Source organism: Diadema setosum, chromosome 10 (genome assembly GCF_964275005.1).
Source record: "Diadema setosum chromosome 10, eeDiaSeto1, whole genome shotgun sequence".
NCBI classification, from domain to species: Eukaryota; Metazoa; Echinodermata; class Echinoidea; order Diadematoida; family Diadematidae; genus Diadema; species Diadema setosum.
Genome location: NC_092694.1, coordinates 43,812 through 57,723, shown reverse-complemented (window position 1 = coordinate 57,723; position 13,912 = coordinate 43,812). Strand labels below are relative to the sequence as shown.

General features: G+C 35.9%; 1 long non-coding RNA gene across 1 annotated transcript; it reads left to right on the top strand.

Annotated features, from left to right (window-relative positions):
- Nucleotides 1-1,326: 1,326 nt before the first annotated feature.
- On the top strand, nucleotides 1,327-10,588 carry LOC140234212 (uncharacterized). Its single transcript, XR_011901601.1, has 5 exons — nucleotides 1,327-1,509; nucleotides 2,206-2,283; nucleotides 2,989-3,257; nucleotides 8,267-8,359; nucleotides 8,938-10,588. It is a non-coding gene; the product is annotated as an uncharacterized lncRNA (long non-coding RNA).
- Nucleotides 10,589-13,912: the final 3,324 nt, after the last annotated feature.

Sequence of the window (13,912 nt, the reverse complement as noted above, 5' to 3'; positions counted from 1 at the left end):
AATAAAGTGCACATTTCTTCGACTTGCTGCTGACGTATGTTAAGGGTAAACTATTCCCCCTGCCTTCTGAAAGAGAGAAGTGGAGTGTTCTTTTGTTATGCAAACGAATTGAATATGTTGAATTTTCTTTATTCTTTCTTTATATCGTTGTACTCATGTGACATCACAAGCCATGGTATACTCTTTTCATCCAGCCGTGACTGAGCAGAAACTTCAAAAATTCATAACTTTTTAACGGATTGTCCGATTTTGCTCAAACTCTCACTGATGTGTTCTACTAATATTGCTGCGTTCACTCAACCCACATGTCTATGAAGGTGAACTTGTCCTTTAAAGTCTGATGTCTGCCTTGACGTTCAAAAATAAAAAAACAGTAAAATTCGGCTCCGTACAATGCTAAATTGTCAGGTAATTCATTTCACTTTCGGAAGTGGACAGCAATAACATTCGACTCCGTACGATAATAAAACAAATGTTGGATGTTTGCTTTTTTAATTTTAAAATGAATAACGGTAATATTCTGCTCCATACGATGCTAAAATGAATAACAGATTATTGCTTTTACATTTGGAAATGATTAACGGTATCAATCGGCTCAGTTAGATGCTACAATAAATCGGGGATGTTTGCTTTCACGTTCAGAAATGAATAAGGATAACATTCAGCTCCGTAACATGCGAAAATGAATGTCAGTTCTTTGCTTTTACATTTGAAAAAAAAAAAAACAATTAATAGTAACATTCGGCTCCGTATGGTGTTAAAATACTAGTAAATGTTGGATAATTGCTTTTACAATCAGAAATGAATAACGGTAACTTCCAGCTCTTTATAATGCCAAAACAGATGTCGGATGTTCACAAATGTCTGCAAATGCTCCCACTCTATCGTTTCAAACGTAAGTTTTGACCACCTAAATAGGCATCAACATTTATAATAATCTATAAGCCTATTTGCTAAATCTTAGCACTCAGAATAACGGTAAGATGATTGAATTTTCTCTTCATTTATTTTAGACATGGGTACATGTATCACTTGAGTAATACTTAATATTTCATTTTCTATGTTCAGTAGGACCGATTTAGTATTTATGTTTTTCTTGATTTTTTTTCGGGCCACCAGATTTTACTTTCGGGCCACCAAAAAATAAAAAATTAATGATTTTGGTGGCCCGATCGGGCCACCAAAAATAAAAGTTAGTGTCGAGCCCTGCCATAGCCATATACCAATTATAGTCCCCTTCGCTCTGCCATCCCCTGGCCGTGCGCGCCAAAATTAAAAAGCACAGCTCGTACGTTAACCGCCAGCGCGCGGTATGCGCAGCGCAGTGCCATTGTTCGAATTGTAACCGTTAGATGTCCCCAACGCAAGCGATCTAAGGACACGTCTCGAAAGATCGGAGATTGAATGCCAAATGTGGAGACTGGAAGTGGAAAGGTGAACTGCATAAAAGCATCTGTTCGCTGAAGAGGCCGGTTTCATCAAAGAACTAACAATTCCACGTCAAATTCGGTAAGAATTTATTTGATGCCTGTTCTCCATCCACTCGCACTCGGCAAATATTCTTTTTACTCCCACAGTCCCATATATGATTTTCTGTGTTGGTGCTTAACTGCGACCAGCAGCCCCATGCATACACTATGCGTATGGGCTGCTGGTCGCAGTTAGTGCTTAAATTGGTAACCAACATAGATGTGGGGGCAGTTTCTGTCAAAATGAAATCACATTCTGCAGTAATTTACAGTGCAACTGCAAGTTTATAAGCCCACTTACGCAGAAATAATCGACTTAAGTGATCAAGGTCGGTGTGTTGAATATGCAGGCTAGTCTAACTGTTTAATAGTAGTGTTACATGTACCGATGTAGCTCGTTAGCTGGTTAGAAGAAAATGCAACCTTAGATCAAAGGAAACAATATTCTAACTGGAATCGGCTCAGGACTGTGCTTGACAGGATTGTGCTTGTTAGGACTGGCAAGATTCTTCCTAAATTTGGCCGTAATAATCAAGATCTACTGTGGCATTACAAAATACAAAGACGGAACTTGCAACTACATTGTACATAAGTCATAACATGTGTAACTTAAACAGAAATCCAAGTTCAACATAATTAAGGCTTCACCGAAGGTTTTACTGGCAGGATATTATTCATTGTCACAATTAATCTATTGTTGTTGACACTGTCAATGACAATGTTACAATTCTTACAGACAAGGACAAGGTCAGAGCCCATGGCCCATATGGAACACGAAGCAGTCTAACCCATGCATATTAGTGTGTTACAGCCTGTGAGTATGAGGCTGTGTGTACTCAAGAAGATTGCATGTTCATATATCAGTTGTCAGTGATAATGATAAATGAGTGACATTGCGATTGCGAAATGAATAATATATCATGTTATCCTGCTACATGTATTTGTCTAAATGAAGCCTTTATAGTGTTCATTGTTAAAATCTATTTTAAAAATGAATTCTCTTTAACTTTGTTGTCATGCAAGTATGTGGTGATGTTTCGTGGATAAAAAGGAGGAACTGGAAACATAACACCCTAGAAATGTCGAATGCAAATTTAATACTAATTAAACATAATGCTACTACTATTTATGTGCAGAATACTGTCAAATTTGCATTTGGATTTTGGAGGAGGCCTATTGTCACATTTCTGATTCAAAATGTTTTCGTTATTATTGGTTTTCTATAAGAATTCTTGCAATCTGCATTGATTTATATACCGGTAATGAAACTTTAGATAAGTACAATTCAACAATTTTGGATTGAACAATGTTAGACACTGCCTTCCAATGTTGATTGAGGCTTTTAAGAAATTTATAGAGAACACGCAACTGTATAAAAATACAGCACATGAAACAAATTTACTTTTGCTGATGTGGCAATTTAAATGCAGGAAGTGGCTTTTTTTTCAAAACTCATACTTTCCAGTGAAGTAATGAAATTGTTTTTGTCAATTTGTTTGTTTTAATTTCATATTTAAAGGTATGGCTGCTAGCAGTGAGCATGAAAAGTGCTTGTAGGAATGGAGGGCGACTGGAGGAGCCATGACATGAACTACACTTGTCGGCAACAAATGGGAGCTTCGTACGTGTACGTAGGGCAGAACTGATGCGAGACACATGTACCAGCCTGCCCTACCACTCATGTTGAGAAAGGCACATGTATGATGATGACCAATGCTCCCTCTGAGCCCCTGACCCTGAGTCCTGGAGGCTGGACATCATGGCTTGTTTGGGTTTTGTACATCACAGGTATGATACCACACGAGCACCCATAATTCATCACCATCAATTACAATTCCGGGGGCGGGGGGCAACTGCCATTGCAACGTGGACACCATGCTCGTTCATAAACTTTCAAAATGGACCCTAAATGAGTACCGGTAATGACCCTTCGATTTTTTCCACCGTATGAAGTATTCGTATTCAGATTTTCATGAGTTGTAAAATATATTCCCTGAACACATATCGAGCTATTGAAAAGCGAACCCTTTTTTTCAAAATTTCTGTGATTTTGATACCCTTTCCACTGTTCGCGCATGCATTGCCCGACCGTGAAAAAAAAACCTTTTGCATGTTTTGTTGAATGAGCATGGTGTCCACCTTTCAGTGGCAGTTGCCCCCCCCCCCCCCCGAGAGGGACAATTTTACATGTTTAAAAAAAAAATCTATTGAGAACATATACAGTAGTGACCGTGGTAGTACGTAATGGGCAGTTCCGTAAAATAGTAAACCTCAATGTCAAAATTTCAAAATCGTCAAATCACTGCAAGTAAGATACCATATCAATCATCATAGATTATATTTTCATGGACTTTTGATGATTTCAATTTGTTATGTGTATTTTAAGAATTATGGGTATTGAAGTCAGAGGCTAATTTTCCTCTCATTTTTAGTAAAAAAAATAACCAAAATATACTTTTGATTTATTTCTTGAAGAATTCAAAACTACACTACTCTTATATCTTGCCAATAAGGTTGAAAGGTACACTTTTCAATTATCAATCAAAGAAAACCCACAGTCTTTTTGTTTTTTAGTAACAGTTTTCCCAGGTTCGACCACTTTGCTGATGTACGTCCGACACCGCGAACATACATTTTTTAATATTCACATTAATCTGAAGCGAGATAAAACATATCACTTAGGATGCAAAGTAAGTTTGTCATAGGCAATGTAACCAACATCAAAGGTCACTTGTATGCTTTGTCAAAACTGAGATATCATGGTGTTGGACGTACACTTCGAATGTACGTCCGACACTGTGTACGTCCGACACCATATTGTCACTCCAGTAACTCCTACAATTTCAATTTTATCAGACATGGCACAGCTAAGTTTACACCTTTCTTCATTATAGAGTATTCTGCAAATGAATTCATTATCAAATCAAACCAAATAATCACACTATACATATTTTATGAGGAATTTTTGAACAGTCAAGTTATAAAAGAGATTTGGAGCATGCAGTTCAATACAGTTACAGCATGCCTGGCAACAAGGGTCTGTGTCACTAAAAATAGGTCAAGCTGAACTAGGTACTTTGATTTTTTTGAATTGTAGTACCCCAATTAAGGGTACCAGTATTCAACAGAAAGCAGAATTCAGCACCTGATTTGCAGAAAAGCTTGAATTGCTGAAGTTTTTTTTTCTGTATAACTATAAACAGTCTTTAAAATATTTCACACAAAAATTTTTACAGCATGGCTAACCCCTTAAATCAGGGAGGTGAGAGAAAATTTTAGTCTCACTTCCCTGCTTGAATCCAGCATTTTGTATTTGAAAGTTACCGGTATTGATTGCATTGCTCTGTTCTTTAAAGGACAAGTTCACCTCCATGCATGGGCATTAGTGAAAGTTTGAGGAAAATCGGATAATCCGTTCAAAATGTATGGATTTTTGAAGTTTCTATGCAGTCACTGCTGGATGAGAAGACTACTTTGGTTATGGTGTCACATGCATAGAAGAATATAAAGAAACTACAAAGAGAATTCACAAAATTAAAATTTTTTTATCAGTACATATTCTCTTAACCCGTCACTGATGAATGTTAAGGGGAAGGTATAGTTTTGATTGACATTGGGGACTCAGATTTAAACTTTTTGTAAGATAATTAGAAACCACTTGCAGTGTATGAATGTATTAAAGAGCATATATAATTCTAAGAGAAATTCAAAGTTTTTTGATGAAAATTTGTTTTTTGAAATGGCTTGGATATCAAAAACCAAGAAAAGCAAATTAGTCCTAATAAAAGGTGGGTCCCACCTTTTACTATCGAAAAGACATTTTTGTTTTGGGATATCTCTGCCATTTCAAAACCAATTTCCATCAAATAAACTTAAATTCTTCGTAGAATTGAATGTTATTTAATATTTCATAAAAGGTTTCTCATAAAATCTCACAAAAAAGTTGGAAACCTGAACCTCATCACAATGAAAACTAAGTGTATACCATCCCTTCAAGTGTAATATTATTCCCTCTTCCTTCTCAGAGAGACAAGTCAAGCGCTCATTTTTATTATGCAAGAAAGGTGAAAACATGTTCAATCTTCTTCATATTTTCTTGTTTAACACATAAGCTGTTGTAGTCTTCCCATCCAGCAATAGCAGCAATGAAACTTCAAAAATTCCTAACTTTTCAATAGATTGTCTGATTTTCCTCAAACTTTCACTGAAGTGGAGTGTTCTTTTGATATTGCCACATTTTCTCAATTCACATGAAGGTGAACTTGCCTTTTGATAGTGCAGAAAACTGGTGCCCTAGAAACACAGACTGACAAAGTAGGTTAGTAAGTTGTATTATTTAACTTTCTTCTCTTGAAATTCGTACATGAATGTTGCTGGTTAGGAAAGAAAAGGGCATGATCCACTAAATATGGTGTATATCATAAATTAAAAAAAAAAATATTCTTTTCTTTTCAGAATTGGTGGAAAGAAAAGCATGTGTGCAATGTGTTAAAGATTGACACTTTTTTTAAATATTTTATTACTGTAGAATCTGGGTACATGTACACGTGCAAGCAATATGCCATATTGGGTATTAAAAGCAGCCTTGTTCAAATCATTCTTCATAATATTCTGTATAAGTCACATGTAACCTTAAGTAGTATAGGTGTAATGTAATAATTGCATATTCTGGAAATTCTTTCAGCTTTACTATTAAACTCATCTTATGCTGTATTTGAACAAATAATGAGGCGTTATTCATTCTTACTGTTGGTCAAAAATATAACTTTTGGATTCTTTTGCATACATGATGATGCACCTATCTACACACACTTAAGTGATATGGTTGCAATTCAAATAAACTGAGTTTTATCAATCACTGGAATGATAGGAAAGTGTTTGTTAATCTCTCCTATGTAAGCTAGGCAGCTACAATTTGTATTTCTGCTAGAGCGGCGACATTACATTGATCACGCAGTGTCTCTCAAAATACATTGGAGAGTATACATGTACTTACATTGCAACTTGTTGAATTTACATTTTATAGCATCCAGCATATAATATAAAACATTTTCTGAAGCATGGAAAAGTAGAATTTATATGTTCATGGAGTTTATGATTTAGGGTCTTTACAAGGGCTGTACAATATGTATAGTACATTATGTACATGTACATAGTAGGCCTATTAAGTTCAGTTACATTGATTACAAATAACTTAGTTTTATTGTTGTATTTTGGCATTTAACACACAAAGTCCACAAGTTTTATTTTGAATGTTGAGCTGTGATTTTTTTTTTCGAAGATTTTGAGGTTGGCTTGACATCAAATTAGACTGTTCTCTTGTTCTATTATGTTTTGACCATTGTTAATCTTTGATAATTCAAAGAAATTTTCAAAATTGTGGATTTTTCAAACTTTTTTGGGGGTAATTTACATCAATGTGCATTTGGAAAAAGAAGTAAGAATAAAAAAATAAAAGAGTTCATCATTGCTTTTGAATTAATTCAATTTGTTATGAGTACAAATGCTTTTGATACAAGGAAAATTTGACCATTTTTTCTTCAAAATATGAAATTACAATTTGGTGTTGGACGTACGTTTCTGATTTTCTCAATTTTGTGCACTGGTTGAAATGAAGAAAGTAAATTCCAGTGAATGTTCAATATATATGTCTGCATGGAGTATTACCTTATGTGTCTGAAGTATGAATCATTACTTGAATATTCTTTGTACCTTTGAAAATACGGAGTGCCTAAGCGGTGTCGGACGTACTCTCTGAAAATTTCACACGAGTACGTCCAACACCGTAAAATGTACGTCCGACACCGACATACTTCGATGATTTACACAACTTTCGGAACAGATTTATATATAATGCTGGTATATGTTATAAAGCTCAATCCTTCATACAATCAAAACTAGTATCAGTTTTACTGTAAGCCCTCACACATCACAGACTTTTGAACATGAATCTTCAATGTTGAAAAAGTCATTTCGTGCGCGTACGTCCGACACCATGATATTTTTAACACATAACTCCATAATGAAACGAGGTACCACCATAATAATAAGTGAGTTTATAGTACTACCACCTTTACACATCTTGCACACTTAGAAACTTTAATGCCCCCTTTGACAATAAAAATCCAGGCCTTCAAAGTGTCCGAAATGTACGTCCGACTTTACGGAACTGCCCTAATATAAGCATAAAATCGACATGCAAAATTTGCATTTGATTTGACCCTCAAGAGGCAAATAAGTGCACTTATGACTCTGTATTTTGCAATATGCTAGGATTCACATCATTTTCAGTGAAAGAGCATTTGAGTTCAATTAATATTCAACAAAAATATGTGCAGAATAGATTAATTCATTTTTTTTTTGTCATACATGATGTACAATGTATTCATATGATGGAAATGTGTTATGTGAAGCTTGCTTTCAACTTGCTTGATTTTCCCCACTTTTATACTCCAAAAAGTGTGCCTATAATTTGATTTAAAGAGATTGTAGATTATATGAATTTTAGACTGATATTTGTAATAGAAAATGTATTGTTTTCTGTAACTTGCTTTTTATTGCTTAATGAATACATGGATCTTTGAATCGTTAGTTTTTTTTTATTGAATAGAAAGGGAAAAATATAAGCCTCTAAAGCTTAATTCATCTTCCAATATTTCTTGGAAAGTGATCCATAGCCCATGAATCACTCTCCATTGCTCACAAGAAATATTGGTAGATGAATGGCACTTGTGTACTGTCTTGTGTGGTCTCAGTCACAATTTGGATCACCTTTTTCACTTTTATCTCTGGCACAGAAAATCATGAAATAGCCACCAGGAGGTGTCAAAAGGCAACAGATTAGGTGTGGATTCCATGTTGGAGGCAACCATCAGCAATAGAAGAATCAGGTGATTATCACATTACTGATTCTAAAGCACAAAGATAGTTTTGGTAAATCTGAAAAGTTTTCACAAATTTCCTCTCCTTGCAAAGTCAGATCATTATGAAGAGTATTTAAGCCAATGAAAACATATACTTTTGTGTGAAGATTGTAGTAACTAGAGAGTACCAAGTCATCCATTTGGATGATCAGTTTGTCCTACCTTGATAGGATCAAATTCATTAACTGCATAATGGCATTTGAGGAATATTAAGAAAAAAAAATCCACCTTACTTTGAGAATTTTCCGTGCCTGATTTGAGCAATCAGTTTTTGCCTTTGCTCCACAACACTTGCCCGACTTTGACTTGCCCAGGGCAAGCGGGCACATGCTTACCTAGCACCTTGCCCTAGAAAATTAGCAATGATGGGTAAGAAGAGTAATGAATATGTTAACTTAGATGAGCATTAATTTTGTGACTCATGTTAAATTGACCCAAAACTCTTGTGTTGATACTCAGTTTATGGCTAAGATGTAATTTGTAGTAGCAAAAAGAAGTTCCACCAGTATTTCAAATCTTCATTTCACATCCCCTTCTTTTCCCAGCACTCTAAGTCCAGCAACCAGCTGTGGCATCCCCAACATGACTGGTCATTTCAGGATCCAGAGCAAGCCCCGTAACAAAATTCGCAAGTAACAAGCTAGCTTTACTCAGCACCCTGTACTAGCTGTATCTTGTCTCCAAGGAAGCATCCAATGGAAATTACTACGTCAGTGTGGAATAAACAATTTTGCAAAAAGGCTGGAACAAAAGTCAACACCCACAACCTATTGTAGTTAGCACGTCTACTTGTGTGTGGTTTCCCAATAGGGAGTTTAAGATTTCATTGAACATGCACTAGTGGACGGAGTCGAGATCATGTCTGCCTGCAACGAAAGGGCTACTGCGCATGTGCCTCACTCTCAACAGTACGTAGATGTGTTCACTCCTTACCCGCCAATTTCACGTCATCTCAGACGGGTGAACGTCGTCCACTGCACCATGTAAACGTAGCCTTAAATGACGCCATCGGTTCATGTCGACTACAACGTATGTCAAGGTGCAATCTTAACTCCCTAATATACAGTCAGTGAAATGCGGACTTCTACGCCTGTCATATGGCTCTCACACGCCACATCGCAGCAGGTATACAACCAACACAGAGCAGTTGAGACCACTTCTGTGCTCTTGCTTGCAGCAGCTCAGCCGCTGCCCCGGCGAATTGCCAATGTTACAGTGTGAAAATTCGGACATCTACAGATTGTCAATCGTATGATAAGCTTTTTATGAGAGGCTTTCAAAATGTTTGATACACATGGATATTTTATCAAGCCAAAAATTGGAAGTTTGTATCAGAGCTTTGGAAGGTGAAACAGTAACAGAGTATATCAGCAATAACATGAATTCTATGCTCAGTCTTGTGGAGAACCGCCATTTCATGTTCTGAAATTGTGGGTAATCACCCCCCTCCAGTGACATTGGGGGCAAGGGGGTATACAGTTTTTAAAATTATATTTTATTATTGTCTAAAGTAAGCATGGCTAGATTTTCCCTTTTCATTTTTAAAAAGCAGAAAATTCTGTAAAAACAAAAAACAAAGGAAAATAGGAAATGTGCAAAATTTGTACGAATTTGTGTCATGGATATCAATTACATCATTTGGAAGATTTTTTTTTCTACAGAAAACCTGAAGGAGTTCTATTTTTCATTGATTTTAGATGAAATTCCAACTTTCCCTAAAATTCATAAGAAATTTGCATATTGAAATCCAAATGTTGAAAATACTGGTCTTTTTTTTTTTGAGGGGGGTGGTTAAATTATTCTGCTCTGTATGTGTAAATTTTCAGGTCTTTCAGTTGATTCTAGTAAGCAGTATACTAGTTAGACCTTCAATACATGTGCTTGGAAACTGCTATGTTAACAGCAAAGTGTATTTTTAAAAATGTTTTCCTTTTTTCAAGATATAGAATGTATGTGTTTTTCTTGTGTTCATGATTGAATTATGTAAATACGTTTCTAATCAACTTGTGTGTATTTAATTTTTTGATGCAGTATTGTAGTCTTTGTCTTGTGTTAGTGATTGAGTGTTAGTTTATGAGGTGGTTTTGACAGGTGTAGTTGTAAGACAAGTATGCTCATTACACTGAGTACTGTAAATTATACATTGATATACTGTAACCATAGAACAATCTGTCTTTTTGATGCATTAATGCTGTCCCACTCATTTTACATTATAAATAGAATTTAAAATAAGACAATTATTGACACCGTAATGATATCACACAGACATCTTTGTGAACATTTATACATTTTAAAATGTTTTCAGAGTATTACGACTTATTCTGACCAGTAACACATCTTAATGAAGTCTTTTCATGACCAGTAACATGTCCAAAATATGCCGTAAAGGCGTCTTGTCATGACTTGTAACAGGTCTTAAATACATCTTAATGACGTCTTTTCATGCCCGTTTAAACGTGTGAATTATGTTTTAAACATGTCATACAATGTATTATGGTCAGTAACTGGTCTTAAGACGTCATATTATGGTCAGTTACTGGTCTTAATAACATCTCAAATACAGTTGTACGTCATTTCATGACCAGTAAGACGTCGTAATGACGTAAAAATATGACGTCATCACGACGTCTCGCGTTGATGCAAGTTTTCGTCTTATTTGCGCCGTTATGTGACATCTTTAAGACAACTTACTGGTCAGGAAAATACGTCTTTAAGACGTTTTTAAGATGTGTTTCTGCTATTAGGGATATAACCACCATACACCATATAACCACCATACATCTACCACAAAATCACCATGCTTTTACCACACAGTGCTTCTATGGTAGATGTATGATGGCTATATGATAGATATATGGTGGTTATATGGTAGATGTACGCCTGTTATATGGTGCTTTTCGGGATATGGTGGTTATATGGTACATGTATGATACCGCTATGGTAGATTTATGGTGGGTATATGGTGCTTCTGAGGTAAATGTATGGTGGCTATATGATAGATATATGGTGGTTATATGGTAGATGTATGGCTGTTATATGGTGCTTTTTGGTATATGTATGGTGGTTATATGGTACATGTATGATACCACTATGGTAGATTTATGGTGGGTGTATGGTGCTTCTTGGTATATGTATGGTGGTTAGATATGGTACATGTATGATACCGCTATGGTATATATATGGTTCTCCTATGGTAGATGTATGATGTTTTTGTGGTAGATTTATGGTGGGTATATGGTGCTTCTGTGGTAGCTATATGGTAGATATATGGTGCTTTGCTGTATGGTGTATGGTGGTTGTATGGTAAATATGTGGTGCTTCTGTGGTAGCTGTATGGTGGTTATATGGTGCTTTGCTGGATGGTGTATGGTGGTTATATGGTAAATATGTGGTGCTTCTATGGTTGCTGTATGGTGGTTATATGGTAGGTATCTGGTGGTTATATGGTAGGTGTATGGTGGTTATATGGTAGGTACATGGTGCTACTGTGGTAGTTATATGGTAGGTATATGGTGCTTTGCTGGATAGTGTATGGTGGTTGTATGGTAACTATATGGTGCTTCTGTGGTAGCTGTATGGTGGTTATATGGTAGGTATATGGTGCTTTGCTGGATGGTGTATGGTGGTTGTATGGTAAATATGTGGTGCTTCTATGGTTGCTGTATGGTGGTTATATGGTAGGTATCTGGTGCTTCGGTGGTAGGTGTATGGTGGTTATATGGTAGGTACATGGTGCTACTGTGGTAGTTATATGGTAGGTATATGGTGCTTTGCTGGATGGTGTATGGTGGTTGTATGGTAACTATATGGTGCTTCTGAGGTAGCTGTATGGTGGTTATATGGTAGGTATATGGTGATTTGCTGGTTGGTGTATGGTGGTTGTATGGTACTTATATGGTGCTTCTGTGGTAGCTATATGGTGATATATGGTGCTTTGGTAGGTTGTATGGTGGTAATATGGTAGATGTGTGGTAGTTATATGGTAGGTATATGCTGCTTGCTGGATCTGTATGGTGTTTATATGGTAAATTTATGGTGGTTCTGTGGTAGATGTATGGTTAACAATATATGGTAAGTGTATGGTGGTTATATGGTAACTGTATGGTATTTTTTTATGGTAGATGTATGGTAGCATAAATTTGCATAAATTTGTCCCAAAAATGTAAATGAGATGTATGGTGTTTGTATGGTATATGTATGGTATATGGATGGTACATGTGTTATGGTATGTGTATGGTATATGTATGGTACATGTGTATGGTGTATGTATGGTATATGGTATTTGTGCTATGGTATTTGTGATGTATTCATATGGTATTCGAATGGTATAAGTCTATGATACCATACAATACCATTGTATGGTATGGTACCATACATTGTATGGTATTTTTATGGTATACCATAGCAATTTTTTTTGTAAGGGTTAGGGTTAGGGTTAGGGTTAGAGTTTAGGGTTAGGGTTAGGGTTAGGGTTAGGGTTAGGGTTAGGGTTAGGGGTTAGGGTTAGGGTTAGGGTTAGGGTTAGGGTTAGGGGGGTTAGGGTTAGGGTTAGGGTTAGGGTTAGGGTTAGGGTTAGGGTTAGGGTTAGGGTTAGAGTTACGGGTATTCCGCAGTATATGAAGTTTATAGTTAAGAGCTGAAATTAATAGTGTAGATAGGTCTCATCGAGACTAACGTAATTCAAAAATTTCAGACCTTAACTCCCAGTAGTTTTTGCTCCAGCTGTTTTTAAATTTACCATTTGTTTTGTACATAAAAAAATGAAAAGCGTCTGGAAGAAAAACTCATTATAGTTAAGGATTCATACTTTGGTTAAATATTAAGTCTGGTTGAAGGTTCATTATATCGAAGTTTGAAAGTGTTAGTGTAATTAGTCTTTGCTCAAGGCGACTTTGAATTTTTTGATATATACAATATGTACAATATTTGAAAGGGCCTGTAAGGAAGACTAAACTCAGTCAAGCAGTCATACTTGAGAAAAAACTTAAGTTCGGTATAAAGTCCAAAATATATAATTTTCAAAGTTTAACTTGAAGTAGTATTTACTCCAGCCGTTTTTTAGTTACCGTATGTTTGTACATAGAAATACTTGAAGGGGTCTGAAATGAGAACTAATTGTATTGAAGGACTGATACTTGACAAATATGTTGAGTCCGGTAGCAGGTCAAACATATCGGACTTTGAAATTGTAAGTCCAATTAGTCTTCTCTCCAGGCGTCTTTGAAAATTTTCCTTTGTACTATATATACAATATTTGAAAGCGCCTGGAGGGAAGACTAAACTAACTTAAGCACTCATACTTGAGAAAAAACTTGAGTTGGGAACAAATTCCAAAATACATAAGTTTCAAAGTCTAACTTGAAGTAGTCTTTGCTCCAGCTGTCTTTGAAATTTTCCCTATACGTTACTACAATATATTTGAAAGCGGCTGGAAGGAAGACTAATCATAGGTATGCATTCATACTTTCAAAAAAATAATCGGGCGCGTGCACGGTCCAACATATGTTAATTTCAAAATGT